At 39.5% G+C, this 18362-nt stretch overlaps 1 pseudogene; it reads right to left on the bottom strand.

Moving 5' to 3' along the window:
- Positions 1-229: 229 nt before the first annotated feature.
- LOC118944003 (E3 ubiquitin-protein ligase TRIM68-like) lies at positions 230-14506 on the bottom strand (annotated as a pseudogene).
- Between the last annotated feature and the right edge of the window lie 3856 nt (positions 14507-18362).

Genomic DNA, 18362 nt, shown 5'->3' with positions numbered 1-18362 from the left:
TATCTTCAGCATTTTTCTTCATCTTACATTTTATTGAAGAATCCCCAAATTCTTGATTATTGGTACTTTTCCGGGAATGTTCCCTCTCTTTGCACAACCCCAATAAGTTCAATTTCATTGAGAGTTGAGATGATCAGAGGGGCAGAGTTCCACTACGTTTACCAGGGCAGAAGTATGGATAGAGTGGTGCACCAGCGGTGTAATCATCTCCATTCCTCAGTGACAGAATCTAGTATCCATTCTCAGGGCTCAGTGTAATCCTTCCCTTCCTGTTGATAGACTCTCTGGCCACTCATATAGACCAGTCAGTTTTCCCCTTAACCTCCAACTCATAGTAGAATCTCCCTGAAGAGAATCCCTCCTTTCCCAGGACACAAAGAGTAGTTTCAAACCTTGCTAGTTTGTCAGGAAGATGTTGTTTTATATCTCCAAGTCTTACTTGTTTCCTGTCCTCAGACAGGACAAGTTTGCAGTTTGCCGTATCAGGGTCCAGAGTCACATCCACTGCATACTGCTGCATCCTCTGGTGCTCAGAATTACACAATGACTTATGTAAAGTCTTCACTGTATCTAACAGCTGGGGCTTGATTCTCAGAGTCTCTGCGAGCTGACACAGAGCTCTCCTCAAGTTTCCTACACACAGCTTAGTGTGAATACTGATCTGAGACCAGTCCATGGTGGGAGGAAAACTGCAGAGGGATGCAGAGCTCTGGAGAAGGTGGAGGTGGTCTTCAGTGTTTGAGAGCTTCTCCAGCTCAGTGCGATTTCCTGCTACAACCCCCAAATGAGCCTTTCAGCCCACCTCTCTTCTGCTTTCTTCTCCTCCTCAACCACCTCCATGTAGTCGGTCTGGCTTTTCTGAAAGCTTTACACCAGATCAGAGAAGAGTTGAATGGTTTTTGCTTTCTCTCTCTCTGTGTGTATTTGTTTCTGAGATCTACTGAGTGTTTCATCTCCTGAATCTTCTGCAGTCGCTCCTGGATCAGATGCTGCACTTGTGCCTCTGTCTTCCCCAGCTGAGCCTTCCTCTCTTCACACTCTTCCTCTATAGGGACATTGTGGTGATATTTGTGGTCTGTCTCAGTGCAGAACTGGCAGACACACATCTGGTCAGTCCTACAGAACACCTCCAGGAATTTGTTGTGCTTCTTACATGTCCTGTCTTCTTCCAGGTTGTCCACAGGGTCAATCAGCGTGTGTCTCTTTAGGGCTGGGGCTATCTGATGAGGCTGCATGTGAGTCTCACAGAAAGAGGTCAGACCCACCAGGCAGGACTTGCAGGCCTTGAGCTTTGTCCCAGTTCGACAGGTTTGGTAGGACGTTGTGCTTGGCTGACGGGAGATTTCTCTTGGACTACATGCATGACTTGATCAGCCATGTCAGCAATGAAAGTATTGACAAAGAGATTTGGTCTCCTATAAAACCTTAGTTTACACAGTGGACACAGGCAGTGGTCAGTGGACTGTCATTTCTCTTTTCTTATTTGAGCTGTTCTTGCCATAGTATGGACTTGGACTTTTACCAAATAGGGCTATCTTCTGTATACCCCCCTACCTTGTAACAACAAAAATGATTGGCTCAAACACAACTTCTTCAGGATTGGTGGGTCCCCTGCGGGATAGTTGAGCTAATGTAGGCTAATGTGATTAGCATGAGGTTGTAAGTGACAAGAACATTTCCCAGGACATAGACATATCTGATATTGGCAGAAAGCTTAAATTCTTGCTAATCTAACTGCATTGTCCAATTTACAGTAGCTATTACAGTGAACGAATACCATGCTATTGTTTGAAGAGAGTGCGCAGTTTTGAACATAAAAAGTTATTAACTATAATTTTACAATGTAGAAAATAGTAAAAATAATGAAAAACCCTTGAATGAGTAGGTGTTCTAAAACGTTTGATGGTAGTGTATGTGCATGCATTAAGCTTAAAGGGATATTTTACAAAAAAACTTTTAAATAAACATTTTAGTGTTTATTTAATTTGCCTTGTCATCACAGTTCTTGCTCTATTCTGAAAGTGCTTTATCTTCAAAATGTAACTGCTGACATGCAAAACTTTTTGGATGTGTTAACAATTGTTTAATGAACAAAACACTAATAAATAGTTTTTGAGTAAAATATACATTTAAGATATATTTTCTTCTTAGCCTTTCTTGGCCACTGTAGGGAGAGAAAGCAAGAAAATATAATCTCTCCATCATTTACTCACTTGTGTGTGTTGTTAACTCGATCCTGTCCTTAGATCTTTTCTTTGAAGAACAAAAAGAGAAAACTGTTATTAAACTGTTATTAAACCTATGTTTATCCTTTGTTATGTTTTAATTTTTCAGAGTAAATAACTCACGGACACAAGAGAAGCTTAACCAAGTTTAATTCTTCCCAAAGGGTCATTACAGCTGTAATTCAGACCAATAGATGGCATCCCCCGTGGTGGTATTCATACCCCACTTTGGGTGAAGTTTCCTCCTTATCTCTAAACATTGCATCATTCTTGCTAAGCAGGGAAATAAGTGATATGAGCCTTCAATGGTTTCTATCCTTAGTAGTACTGTCACGTGCAATTGTTTTCTCTGCACTCAGCCCCTCCCAAGCTTCATTTTGGCACCCTGCATGTCTCCTTTGTAACTAATGTTCCTATACTCTGAGTATAACAATGTTCAAAGATTACCCCAGAATCCAACACCTTCAAAGATAATGGAAAGCAATTATAATGATATCACATAACCTCAAATTAAGCAGCTCAAAAGCTTAACTCACATGCCTGTCAGTGAACATAGTTATGAGTCAGACAAGAACATTTTCTACAGGACCTGACAAGGGTTAACTCCTGGCCTCAGTCATAGTACCAGGAGGAGCAGAGGAGCAAAGGCCAGTAACACATACTCTGCTGCCTCTCTCCCTGTGGACATGTGCGAGCACAACAGCATCTAGAAAATCATTGAACATTCTGAGGATGAAAGAGGAGCAAGGAATGGTGTGGTCATCTATGGTATATAATCGGTGCTACGTTATTAGCTGTATTGGAAATGTACAATCCAATGTCAATATCAAACATTTCATGGAAGTTTAATTAGGTCAAAGTGAATTACAAAGTAGGCTAGTAGTGGCACCCCACCCTTACGTGCAGTAAATCATTGGAATAATCATTAGATTCAATGTAATTCCCCCCTACTAAGAAATGTGTATCTGTTCAGCCTTTTAGTCTCTGAATATTTTGCTAATAATCTCAATTCCAGAGCATTAAGACTTGTATCTCCCTTACCAACTTTAAACATATGCTATCTGAGCAGCTAACCGATCACTGCAGCTGTACATAGTCCATCGGTAAATAGCCCACACAATTTACCTACCTCATCCCATACTGTTTTTATTTATTTACTTTTCTGCTCTTTTGCACACCAGTATCTCTACCTGCACATGACCATCTGATCATTTATCACATAATCTGCTAAATTGTAATTATTCGGCTACCTACTCATGCCTTTTGCACACAATGTATATAGACTCTCTTTTTGCTACTGTGTTATTGACTTGTTTATTGTTTACTCCATGTGTAACTCTGTGTTGTTGTCTGTTCACACTGCTATGCTTTATCTTGGCCAGGTCGCAGTTGTAAATGAGAACTTGTTCTCAACTAGCCTACCTGGTTAAATAAAGGTGAAATATTTTTTTTTATTAAAATTTAAAAAACATCCATATTTCAAGTGGCCAGTGGCATGTACCAGGACGACGGTGCTTCTCGAGCCCAAAATTAAGAAAATCTGTGCAAAATGTAAGGAGATCCCAACGCAGTTTTGTGATGACATAGGCAACAGAAAAAAATCTAATCTGTGGATTGTAGCTGTGCAATCATTATAGCTCATTTAACCATCAACGGATGCACACAGGTGATCGATGTAGATGAAGACAAGGTAGGCTGAACAGCATAAGATTTTCAGAAGCAACAATGACTCAATGTACCTCTTATGTAAACATAAAATCCTTGAAAGTTATGATCATAGGCGACGCATCCATAAGGCTAGTGGAAGCCTTCCCTAAAGCAAATTGAATTAAATTGACAAAATTATACACCTATTAGACTACTCCTGTCTATCCAAAAATAAATAAAAGCATTCAAAATAGTCTACTAAAGCATGATTTGGCCACAAAGGATCATTATCTTGGATTGTTTTAAATCACATTGCCTACAGTCAGAAGGAAAGGCAGCATGAGCAACTTGGGCAGCGGGCGCTGAAAATAACTAATACATTATTTTTGAGTTGCAACTGTCAGTGGGAAGTAGAGGCCCAGCCAGGCATCTCACAATATTTCAAAATACAATTGTGGGAAAACAAATGGTTGCTGGAAAGAGAAGACAATGAAAAGACTCTAATCTGTCTTTTAGTTATACATTTTCTCAACTTCATTGAGCAAACAACAGTGTAGCCTACCTTATTGGCACCAGCAGAGAGCATCAGCAATATCCCAGGTGAGTGTGCACTCTGCATATTCACTCTTTTTCATTGTCAGTGGTGATTTTAGCATGTCAATCTTGGTGGGGTAAAAAAAAATGTGGGATGCATGCCAGCAAAGCCACTACACAGCACAGCACAGCACTAAACAATACATGAATTGCACAATAATGGTGACAAACGGTGCTGTTAGGGCCTACATAAAGCTGTCCCCAACAGCAGAGTCCCAACAGCAGGACCAACACCTTACCACTGCTACTCCTGGCTATCAGCGGAGCCTTGTCTGGCAGAGAAACAGTTCATTCAGCCTCATTTACTGCCTTTAAAAAAACATAGCTGTTATGGCTGACTTGATTAAACAAATGTGGTTTCTACTGACAGTTGATATACACAAACTATGGCATACGGGGATGACAAGCAGGTAAGAGGCAAGCTGTAATTTTGAATAAGACATCAATGAGCAAGCAGGGACAGACGTAGTCAATATAACTATTTGTTCAGCACTTTTGAAATGTACAGCGACAGAATTCAGAACATGGGCCGTTCTTACAGTATTCTCCCTGTACACCAAGTCAGAGCCGTAGGATAAATAAAGAGGGACTATAAGCAGACAATGAAAGCTCTTACAATATTAGATGATTACATTTCTCTAAAACAGGTTATAGGCTAAATGTGCACCACCAAGTCAGAACAGTAAGCAAAATTAAGAGATATATCTCCATGGCACATTACATCATTTATACAGCAGCATACAAGACATGTTTGGACTTACCTTGTTGTGCTGTGCTCACTTGAACAGGAAGGTGGGGAGGTGGTCCTTCGTGGGCAAATTTTGTCATCAAACTTTGTCATCAAAGTCTGGCATTCTCTGGCAACACACTTCCTCTCCCAGACGCCCACATGGATGTGTGTTTGATAACACACACACACCTCGCTCCCCTTCTTGGCTTCCATGGCAACCCCCATGGGAACCTTTTACCAATAAAATCTTTCCCCCACGGGAACCACACCTGTTGGCATTCTCACAAACATTGATTCAATAATATATTGAACTTTTCTCGCAGCACAGGTATATAAAACTTTGTTAAGGCCTTGCTCACAATTCATTCTGTGGAGGCACAATGACCAAACGATATACTATATGTGAGGCTCTTGATCACATCTTTGATCATGACATTGGTGAGGAGGAGAGAGTCCTTGTTAAACTTTGACACAAAGCAGTCTGTGATAAATTGCACGATATGTTTAATTTGAGTATTTGTTATAGATAAAACAAGCCATACATTATGCTTTTTTAACTCAAAAACGAGTTGCATGAGCTCAGGTCAATGAGGCCTACAGGCCATAACTGGCAAATAGAAGTTCAAAGGTGATAAAAAGATAAAAAACAACATTAGGTGAAACATATGTATTATTATTGATTTATAATTAGCTATATAAAAGGTGGCTCTACAAAATATTGACTTTGGGGTGGTGAATAGTTATGCACACTCAAGTTTTCAGTTTTTTGCTCTTATTTCTTGTTTGTTTCACAATAAAAAATATTTTGCATCTTCAAAGTGGTAAGCATGTTGTGTAAATCAAATGATACTAACCCCCAAAAAATCCATTTCAATTCCAGGTTGTAAGACAACAAAATAGGAAAAATGCCAAGAGGGGTGAATACTTTTGCAAGCCACTATATATAATGTTAATGATTTTATTGTCATTTTTTTAATCTTACATGACATATCTTTATGTTGATTGATGAGCCACAGAGTAGTAATTTATTAGAATAGCTGACTGAAGATGTTTTTCCAACAGTACAGACAGACATTATCACACCACTGGCAATGGGTTGGAATAAGAGGAAGTTCACTAACATGTATTTTATGTTGGCAAATTGTTGCCAATTTTATGTTGGGGGGTTTAATCATCTTAAAAAAAAATGTTTAGCTGTATCTGCTTTCTCATTCATGTTTATCTATTTCTACATGTCTGAAGGTACGTTAGGTTCTGAACAAATAGAGCAAAAACTGAAACGGACAACCAGAAAAAGTTCAAACCAAGTTTATTCTACCCACAAACATATATTTATACCATCTGAGTAGACGGAGTTGCCACCTTGCATGTCTAAGATAAACACTCCTTCTCTGTTGTTAGTCAGAAACACAGTATGTTCCTCTCACTGGTATTGTCATGGCCTGCCTAAGTCTAGGACCCCCATAGGTGTGGAAGTGTGTGTGTATGGGATAGGACTGTAGTCAGATGGTTTTCGGGGTGGGCCTCTATGGTCCCCCTCCCAGCAGTGTCTTCTCTCTTCAACTGCTGATCATATCTCCAGTTGAGTTCCACATCCCTCATTGTCCTAGTTCCTCAGCAACTGGCCTGCAGTATCAGGAATTTAAACTAGACTGCTCCCCTTTGTCTTCTTCCTTAGAAATATCAATATTCAGCAACAGAATATTCACTTTCTGCCCTTCCCCTTGTCTCACTCAGTAATTTTCCATACCCAAAGTTCCTATTCACCCTTCATTTACCCTTCATTAACCCTTCATTAACCTATACATTTATTATACAAGTAAAGTAGTCAATACATTCTAATATGATGACAGGAATAAGCATATTTCAAGACAGAATTCAACAGGTAGAAAAGTGAATGTTTCTCTGTCTCTCAACTTCATAATTGCATTGATGTCAGTGGAGTCATGTTTGTAACTTGCCACAGCCACACTTCAGGATAGTCAGACAGGGCATCTCCAGAAGAAGATTGAGGGGCTTTACCTCAGTGGGAAACAGAGGAAACACTACCTCTACCGTTTGACAGGTAAGGTCCAACAATAATATGGCCTCAAACACATTATTTATCAAACAGTAAAACTGATTTGTGAAAGAAAATGCATTAGTCATTCACACAGACCATGTTAATGGTCAAATGTAGGCACGCCCTATGTTATTAATTGATCTAATGCAACACATTTCATTAAACTGAGAAATCATGTGACCATAAACAGAAATTAGTTGATTGCTTTGTACTCTCTTTGTTTGTGCCTCTATAGTAAGTAGCTCTATAACTTATAGTCATGTAATATATCTGAATATACAGTCCATCTTATCACCCTTTTTTATTCAGACGGCAACAACAGGAGGCATCAGATTCTGAGAAAAATTGTTGAGGACAAAGAAGCCTTGACAGCTTCCATTGTTCAACCTCACGAGCACCAGGCAGAGTTTAGTCTCCCCACAATGGATGCGCTGCTCAATACTGACAACTTTGTGTGGCCATGGGAGAGACTTGGCACCAGTAAGTATAAGTATATGATTGCAGAAGGTATCTATTGTGATTAAACGTTTACCTTCAGTGTAGGCTGCAGTCATTGCTGTTGTTCTACTATATACCTCTGTGAGTTTACATCTCACAGGCAACAGCCATCTTGCCATTAAAAAGGCAATCTTCGGCAGACTGATGTTGGTGAACAGACTGCAGGAGGAAGAGAGGATCCTGGTGCAGGAGATGAAGAGGCACTGGGGAGCCTACAAAGAGCAGTGGGAACTCTGGAGGCACTGTCCATACAGCTGCAAGGTCAGAGTGAGTTGAGGTTTATACTATTTTTGGACTTAACTTTTTGTCTTGCTTTACAAATACCCTTCCTACTATTTTGTGTAATGAAATTGTTCATAATTTACTGCTTTACATGTGACTTTTAGGCAATGCAGTAGAGTTGTCAGAGGGAGGGAGGAATGGCCTTCTCTTCCTCCTGAAGAGAAGATTGAGTGAACTGACACAAGACCAAGACAACATAGCGACTGCTATGCTTTCTGAAATCATACACCACCCCGGACTCTTTCTCTCGGACTCTCTCTCTCATGAAGGAGAGGAAGAAGGCCGCCACCACCTCCCTTGGGAGCAGCATGGTCTCCTGACATTGACCCCTGACACCTCACCTTCTGAACCCATCCAGGGAAATGTAATTTGCCTGATGATGCGCTAGTGGAGAAGGAATGTGTCATTTCAGCGCAATTGTTGCCATGTTTCCTCTCCTCACCTCCGTTTCTTCTGATCCTAGACTATGGCGACATCATCAGCAACTCAGTCTGTTGGTTAAGAACCTCTTTACTGTGGAATGTGGTTGTTCTTCATGATTTAAAAATAATGTTTTTGTATTTTCTATGCTGCCTTGATTGGGATTTTTGTGTAATTGTGAGTTGCAAATTAGTCCTTGGTCTCAATAGGACTGCTAAAATAAATAAATAAATGTCTTAATAAATTAATACATTAAGCACTAACAGCTCTGAGTGTGTTTCAATCGTTTACACAGTATGAATGAATTATTTTGATATAATAAAACGTGTTGGTGCAGCATGCTGCAAGCCATTGCTGCCCCTTGCAACATTCAGTACAACATCATCTTTGTAATCTGATGTTGAGTGGAATGTACTGTTGCCCAACCCATACATTTCAGCAGTACATTGTACCCTACACCATCATTTCAAATGGAATGTGTCCTGTTAAAGCTTACTGCATGATGGAGGACAATAACGTAGTATGCCTATTTACAGCAGCATATGATTTAATAGTTATTTTACCTAAATTAATTGATGTCATTTATTATATTCATGGTACAAAAAAACGGAATTTGACCGTATACAGTTCACAAACTATAGCCTACTAAGAGCAGTGGATTGGTCTGAACAACTTTAGTAGCCCTAGTGATTGTATTGTGAGGAATGAGAAAACAATCATCAAAAGTGATGGGAATATTGCATTTTGACAAGAAAATACTTAGATTGAATATGTAGGCAAGTTCCCACATCAGTGGACCTGCGTGAGGGGTGTCATGAAGAAACAGAGCGTTTTGAAAGGGCTGATACAGTGTTTCACTATTTAGGCCGTGCAGGGCTCCTGTTACCATTTTTAACAGGGAACAACTTATTGGGTTATAGCTTATTATATTGCCAACTGACCTTCAAATAGGCTACACAATACAGGGCTATTATAGGCCTATGTGATAATGAGGCCATCTTCATTGAGGAGTTAATTACAGGCCTATAATAGGCTAAGTATAGCTATAGATTAAAATACATATAGGCCTACTTGTATATCATCATGGTTTATATGCTGTATATATAGCCTACCATGCTACTATGTTTATTACCTTACGTGCATTCTTTCTGTAGGCTTCTTTCTGTAAGCTACCACTGCATCATATTGACATGCTGCATGATTTTTACAGGTGCATTTATCTGCTTGGGTACGATACTGTCTACGATACTGGTTCCCAATTGGGAATCAACCCTCCCACGTTCAGCTGAAACGGTGGCGCATGGAACGCAAAAATATTCTTAAAAATATTTAACCTCCACACATTAACAAGTCCAATAGCTCAAATGAAAGATAAACACCTTGTTCATCTAGCCAGCAAGTCAGATTTCTAAAATGTTTTACGGCGAAAACATAGCACATATATATGTAAAACCACCACCAGACACAGCTCATTTGAATAGCCAAAACATGCAATCAACAAACGCAGGATTAAAAAATAAATCGCTCACTAACCTTTTGAAAATCTTCATCAGATGACAGTAATATGACATATTACACAGTACATATTTTTTTTTTTCAATAATATGCCATTTATATCCATAAATGTCCATTTACAGTGAGTTCACCTTCAGAAATTACTCAAAAATGGCCGCAGGAAATCTATGTAGCGCGGCAAGATAACGTAAATAGACATCATAAACTTTGACTAAATATACATGTTCTACATATAGTTAGAAAGATACACTGCTTCTTTATGCAACCGCTGTGTTAGATTTATTTTTAACGTTACAGAAATCGCACACTATTCCATATGCTGAGACAGCGCTCAGTTCCAAGCTACATTTCCACGTAATGTTGGAGTCAACAGAAACACAGATTTAAGCATAAATATTCCCTTACCTTCGATGGTCTTCGTTCAGAATGTTCTGGAAGGCTTCATACTTACCCAATACATCGTTTGGTTTCAAGTCTTGCGTCTTTGTATTAGCTACTGCTAATAACATCAGCTGAAATGCACCCAAAACGTCCTCTGGTCCGGAAAAGTTGCGCATCAAAACTTCAAAATTACATATTATATGTCGACTAAACAGGTCAAACTAAGTGCAGAAGCAAGCTTTATGATGTTTTAGACACGCAAAACAAACTTCAATTCAATCGGCCATCGTCTGCCCTTCTCTTGAGTGCTGGAACAAAGGAATGGCTGGGACCAATTCGCGCCCATACGCACAGCCTATTCTCTCGTGGCACGCACTAATTTCACTCCCATAGGGTCAATTCTCGCGGGATTTGAACGATTCAAAGCTCTACTGAAAGAGGACATCTAGCGGAAGAGATAGAAAGTGTCCCCAGAATCATAACTGGTTGGGAAGGGTGGGGGCCATGACGTCAAAGTTGCTCCAACTTTCATGGCCACAAAAACTAGTTTGGAAGAATGCCTGCCCTGTGAGTTCTGCTATACTTACAGACATAATTCCAACGGTTTTAGAATCTTTAGAGTGTTTTCTATCCAATAATAATTTTTATTTGCATATATTAGCAATTTTTGACAGATTTTTTTTCCAGTTTACTAGGGGTACCCAATCTCTCCAAAGGGGGCGTATGTCTGCCATATCCTTAACAGGTTGGGATGTGTTTTCTGAAGGTGAAAGCCAAATCATGGCAAAGCTGCTCTATTTGGATAGGAAGTGAGAATTCAGTGCATAATTGTCTTGCTTATCAGAAATATGCTGTGCCGAAAACCATGGCAAAATAGGTACGGTTATGGCCATTATGCGAAGAATGGGTATCGGGGTTGAATGGCCATATAAAGGGTGTAGAATGTTTAAATAATATATTTCCGAGGTTCTCAAGGCTCCAATATCAATATAAAACATTTTTTTATAAACATTTACATACATACACTTGTTTTCTTCCATGAAGCGCTATACACCCTAGAAAACCTATTTTAACAAACCATGTCTGGTCATGGAATCCCCAAAAGTGTGTTTTTTTTGTAGCTCTGACTTGTGGCTTGGCACAAAATATATTTGGGATAAATCATGCAATCCCATACCCCTGGTGGCCATGGGGTGCTCAGTAGCGCCCCCCAAAGGTGCAACTTCTCCAAACTGGAATGACTCGTAAGTCAAAAACAGATGAACCTATCCTGACATTATTTGACATGAAGGTTTACTAAGGGACCCTAATTAAATCATGAGGCTCCCACATTTCAGGTTTAAATCTGCAGAACTGAAAGACACACTTTTAAAAGTGTTATGTAATGTAATGTAGGGTTTAATGAAGGCACATATACATTTACAGGCATATCATAATGATATTGAATAATGTATTGATACGAATCCGATCAGGGTTAGAAAAATAAACTACAAAATGTCGCCATATTTTTCATTCACAACTTATCTGGTTTAGGGAAGAAAATGTGTCATTATTTTTACATACATTTTTTCAGAAAAAACGGATATTACATAAGCAAACGTCAATGTGATTCAAATTCAAGACCGATGCAGCTCCAATAATTTATGAATACTATCAAAAAGTAATAATACAATGTATTAACGTAATGTATTTTAGTCGTTGCCTCAAACGTTTGAGTCGACTTTCACTGTCATTGCTGTTACATTAATAAACAACTAAGATAACGTGCTGTACTATAGAGGTAACAGCCCAGACTCGCATTGTGTACAGTGGAGACAAAGAAAATAGTCATTGACATGTACCTTTGCACTTATTCGGTTTCTGTCTTTTCTGGCACTCTGCAGTGTCAGTGTCCTCCTCCATGGTCACAATGGACCCCTGCATCTCTTCCACTGTGAACTTCAACCTGAATGAACAGACATGATTGGTAGTGAAACTCTTAGATGGCCCATACACATTATTTGCTGGTCCGAATTCACCCCCTAACCCTCCTCCTTGGCCCTGACTTAACCCTTAGATTTTTCTGAAGGGTCTGGATATGTCACGCCCTGACCATAGAGAGCCTTTTTATTCTCTATTTCGGTTAGGTCGGGGTGTGACTAGGGTGGGTGATCAAGTGCATTTATTTCTATGTTGGCCTGGTTATGGTTCCCAATCAGAGGCAGCTGTTTATCGTTGTTTCTGATTGGGGATCATATTAAGGCAGCCATTTCCCCACTGTGTTTTGTGGGATCTTGTTTTTTGTGTAGTTGCCTGTGAGCACTGCATTTGCTGCACGTTTCGTTTGCTGTTTATTGTTTTTGTACATTTCACAAGTAAAGATGTGGAACCCAGATCACGCTGCATGTTGGTCTGAGTATATGTCCAACGACAATTGTGACAGGATAGGTATAATCAGGAAAGTGGTGGAGCTTACACCTTACACATATATAACCATCTAACGGTTAGGGCCAAGGGAAAGAGTTAGGGAGTGAAGTGGGAACGGCTAAATTCACTATGGGTAAATCGCAAATCACACAGGGAGCCTTTTTTATACGTGCGTGAACAAGCATGTTTAGGCTGGAAAAGGATTTGCATGGGATTCAATGAGAGAAAACAGACAGTGGTATCATAAGTATATAGAGGGCCAAATTAGAAGCTATTTTTCTCACGCCGCAATGCTTGTAAAACGAGCTGGGACATTCGCTGAAAATAGACAGTTTGTGCATTGTTACCGAGTCTGAAATTGTGAAGTACAGGTTAGTATTTTCCGCCATGAGTCTTGTTCTAGAGGCAGCTCTGCAAAGAGGTCACTAGTTGGCAAAGCCACAAAGCCATACAATTAGATTTTAAACCTAACCACAATGCTAACCCTAATGCCTGACCCTAACCCTAAATTTAGTGAAATTAATTTTTACAATATAGCTAGCTGGCATATCTAGAGGAAAATCACTCAATTCTGCCTCCAGGACAACTGTGATGACAAATGTCAACACGCTTGTGAAGTTAATCTAAAAAGTGTCTCTTTAGTGTAAATAAGTTTAATTTCAAGCCAACATTATGTATAGACTAGTGCTTATGAAGCAATGTATGAATGCCACGTTATTCTACATTTATAAACTTGACTGTGTCCTCCAATGTGACCACAGTCACCTTCTCCACCTCCTCCATCATCACGTCCCCCCCTCAACTGCCTCCTCCATGGTGACCACGGTCACCTTCTCCGTCTCCCCATCACCAAGGGCCCATCCTCAACGGCCTCCTCCATGGTTGAACCCTTATGGTTGAAAATTGCTATTATTTTATAATACTTTTATTGCATCAAATGGTTGTTTTATGCAACAGAATAGAGTATGTTGTTAACTATTGTGTGTGTGTTCTACTGAGGATGGGCCTCTGGGAGATAACACTGACAGAGGAGATTTATGATGTCTTTTGGGTGATTAAACCTAAAGAGCATTCCAGAGCATTAGTTAATGTTTCTGTTCTATACCGTACCAGGGAGAGATGGTTCCAGTTTGGAGTCGGAGGGCCAGACACTGGTCTCTCTATACAATAGAAACTGTTGACACATCAGATACTGTCTGCTATGTATTATAGGTATCTTTCATACAGATCTTAACCTTGTGATCCATTCTATATATCTGTTGTTCGTCATGTAGGTTGAAAGGGGTGTATCTTGGCTATAAAAGACTTTTGGACTTTTGTCTCGTGGCTCTCAACCAATCATCTGAGCGTGAATCGCCGACCAGCCATGACCAGCCATCATTATCGTAGCACACCCCATCGATGTGTGCATTGCATTGACCTGCTCCCTTATTAATAAGTGATTAAAAATGTAGTTTAAGTATAACTCTGACTTGTGTGATAAGTGTGTCTCTCCTCATTTGATAGTAAAGAAATTAACCACCACACCCCGGTCACCTTCTCTGCCTCCTCTATCCCCATGAGCCCCTCCTCAACGAACTCCTCCATGGGGATGATGGTCACCTGCTCCGCCATCACCATGGGCCCTTCCTCAGCTGCCTTCTCTATGGTGACCGCAGTCACCTTCTCTACCCACTCCATCACCATGGGCCCTTCCTCAGCTGCCTTCTCTATGGTGACCACAGTCACCTTCTCTACCCACTCCATCACCACTGGCCCTTCCTCAGCTGCCTCCTCCTGGTTGGCTGACTTACAAGCCGATGCTGAAAACAATGCATACTATTAAGTAATAGACTTTTGTGGTGGAAAGAAAATGTCATATTTCATTACTATACAATTACAAATGTACAAAATTACAAATGACATATACAACAGTATTTGCAATGTTTCAAATAATTTGATTACAAATGTGACTGGGGCCTTGAAGAAACTTTTTAGGCTACTAATTTTCAATAACCGCGTATGACCACAAAAGCCTGTGTACGACCAGGTACAGTAAAATAATGTGGTTGAAATGCCCCTGGCTATATGCCTACATCATTTAAAATCTACATACATCATATGAATTTGAATTACTAGTGATGCCGCTGTAATTCTGGGAAAAATAAAAAGGCTAAAATGACAAACACAGGTCCATAACTATAGAAGGAGATTCTGGCACTCTCCTGATGCTTACGGTATTACAACAAAGATGTCATTTGAGAATCGATTGTTCATTCATTTGAACGGCAATTTAACAAATTTAAGGGTGGTTCACACCAAAAAATAGATACCACTTCAGCCAATATTCGCTCACTATAGATTTGATAACGTTTTAGTGCCTTTGTTAAAGGTGAGTACATGATCCACTCCAAAAACATGTGAGAATGCCAACCAACTGTTAATCAACTGTCAACTGTCATTTACACCTGTGTCAAGGATTAGAATAAAAATATATATATTTTTTAAATACCCAATTCTAACATTTAATCCAATCCGATTGCCGAAATCTGATTAGAAACATTTTGAAAAACTTGGACCTGTTGATTATTATCATTTACGCCTGTGTCTCACTCTAGATAACTGATGTCTGAAACCAGACATATGCTGATGAAGGTGGACAACAAAACATTTGTGTTAGTTTATTCCCTTGCTTGCTGAAAAGAAAAACGAAAGAGGAAGCTGGGAAGTTTTAGATATTTTGTATGCAAACCACCCCTCATTCGTTGTATATTGGTTTAACACACCAACATTTTGAGTATTAAGCGCGATGGTACTTAAAAACATGCTTTATTTCAGAAAAATACTTTACTTATGCGCTGCTTATCCGGCTAGTGTAACGTCATTGGTCATAAACTAAGTAAAGAACATTTGTGTTCATCTGCATCCATCCCTTATGGCACGTTATTGGGGTATTCCCTTTTAGAGTCATATGAAGTAGTTAGTATTTTACAATGTTCTCATTGCAATATGACATTATGTTGCACAAAACATTAAGAACACCTTCCTAAAATTGAGTTGCACTTGCACCCCCCCCCTTATTTGCCCTCAGGGCAGCCTCAATTTGTTGGGCCATGGACTCTAAAAGGTGTCAAAAGCATTCCACAGGGATGCTGGCCCATGTTGACTCCATTGCTTCCCACAGTTGTCAAGTTGGCTGGATGCCCTTTGGGTGGTGGCCCTTCTTGATACACAAGGGAAACCGTTAAGTGTGAAAAACCCAACACCGTTGCAGTTCTTGACACACTCAAACCGGTGCGCCTGGCACCCACTACCATACCCCATTCAAAGGCAAATATTTTGTCTTGCTCATTCACCCTATGAATTGAACACATACACAATATATGTCTCAATAGTCTCAAGGCTTCAAAATCCTTTAACCTGTCTCCTCCCCTTCATCTACACCGATTGGAGTGGATTTAACAAGTGACATCAAAAAGGAATCATAGCTTTGGATTCACCTGGTCAGTCTATGTCATGGAAAGAGCAGGTGTTTATAATGTTTTTTTACACTCAGTATATATCAATCAAGTATACTTAGAGTAGAGTAACTTCTCAAATAAAAATAAATAAATAAACTAGCTACAGTATCACAGATCTGATTATGATACAAAATATAATTGTTATTATACATTTATATGCAGAGTAATATATGCAGAGTAATTGTTTAGTCTTAAATTTGGTGTGGAATACAACATAAATTGATTCATTATATGGTCAGTTCCAGTACTACAGAATAATGGGAGATTGAGTTTCACAGTCCATCACTCACAGTCCGCCACTTAAATCACGAGTCTGAAATAAATAAATAATTTTCTAAATAAATAATAATTTTCTAAATAAATAATAATTTTACATACATGATAACAACAGCGAGTACATTTTTAAACAGCTAAGTAGAAGGCCTACAAACTCCCGGGAACCAACAAGCTAACATTACATTACAACAACAATGTTGGCCAGAGAAAATAAAGATCACTTCCAGTATACAACAAGATAAAGCAATACACATAACTGATTAAAATTAAATAATTGTCTGGAATTTTGCCGGCCGAAATACATAAACTTCTAGATTATTGGTAATTTCTTATCTGATAACTTACCTCGCTTTCACTATTAGTACATACAAATATTGTGCTAATTTGTACATATAGTACATAATTAAGTAGAGACCGGGTTGCAACCTGCAGTTAGACTGATTCCTTTTAAACCACTCATTGTTGAATTTGTGATTTCCAACTTGTTGTGTAATGTTAATGTCCAATGGCCGATGAGCACCGATACGTTTTATCTATACTTTCTCTTCATTATTTCTCTTCATATGACAAGGATTAAAAAGGATTTGCCAGTAGTTGTCGACTTGATTAATGATGATGACTGGTAGCTAAAATTTTGAAAGTATGATGTTGACATGATCAGTCCATTCAAAGCTACTGCAGTTATTAAGTGATTTGAAGTAATTTTATCTGTGGCCAATGACCTTGAGCCTTCTTGGATGGGCACTTCTAATGTAACTATATGGCAGCACCCAAGGGGCTTGAATTTTCAAGCTCTACCCTTAGACTTGGCGGGACGTAGTGTCCCCATGAGTGACAGAACACTGAGCCAATCACGGCGCAACTAGAGAACATTACCAACCCCTACGCTCCATATTTTCTGCTGGCTGCCCCACCACCACGGAAAGCACTGAGCTAGGCTGAAACACCTGCATTATGGAGCTGCCTTACTCAAGAAAGCAAAAAAGAGACCATGTTGGTATGAGGCGTTATTAACTCAATTATATATATTTTTTTCTTTACATTATTTGCAAACTGATAAATGACACGTATTATTGCAAAAATATCATGCACAAGCACCCCCCAAAACATTTTTTTTTGCCAAAATTGTGAGGCTCAATACAGGTGGGACCACTGCAAATAAAATAATAATGTCCTCACACACAAATCCATCAGGTGTAGTCTAACGTCTGAGTTTTAGGGTTCGCACTGTACTCGGTATTTGATGACTAGGTGAGGCCAGATTTACTGGTTCAATCAACTGGACCATACACAATACATGTTGTACCAAATTCAATCCACAAGAGGGCGGCATATACATGGCAGAGGAAAGACCACTGGCTTACATGTCTGTCAAACTAGTTGAAATGTAGTCAGTATGAAAGGTCACTATTTAGTTCTGTTCAAATAGCTCTATCCAGTGGCAACCCGTCATTCAGGGAAGGTGGGGCTTGCCAGTTTTGCATGTTATTTTGGCATTAATACGTGTCACATATCAGTTTGCAAACTATGTACAAATAAAGACATAATTGAGTTAATAAAGCCGCATACAAACATGGTCTCTTCTTTGCTTTCCTGTGTAAGGCAGCTCCAAAACGCAGGTGTTTCAGCCTAGCTCAGGGCTTTCTGTGGTGGTGGGGCAGCCATCAGAAAATATGGAACGTAGGGCTTGGTAATGTTCTCTAGTTGCGCCGTGATTGGCTCAGTGTTCTGTCACTCATGGGGACACTATGTCATCGCAAAATCTATTGGAAGAGCTCGAAAATTCAAGCCCTTTGGGTGCTGCCAGAGTTTCACTAGAAGTGCCC

This window comes from Oncorhynchus mykiss, chromosome 24, assembly GCF_057628025.1.
Source record: "Oncorhynchus mykiss isolate SJ-2025 chromosome 24, ASM5762802v1, whole genome shotgun sequence".
In the NCBI taxonomy this organism is placed as follows: domain Eukaryota; kingdom Metazoa; phylum Chordata; class Actinopteri; order Salmoniformes; family Salmonidae; genus Oncorhynchus; species Oncorhynchus mykiss.
Note: the sequence above shows the minus strand (reverse complement) of the source record. Positions and strands in the feature narration are given on the sequence as shown.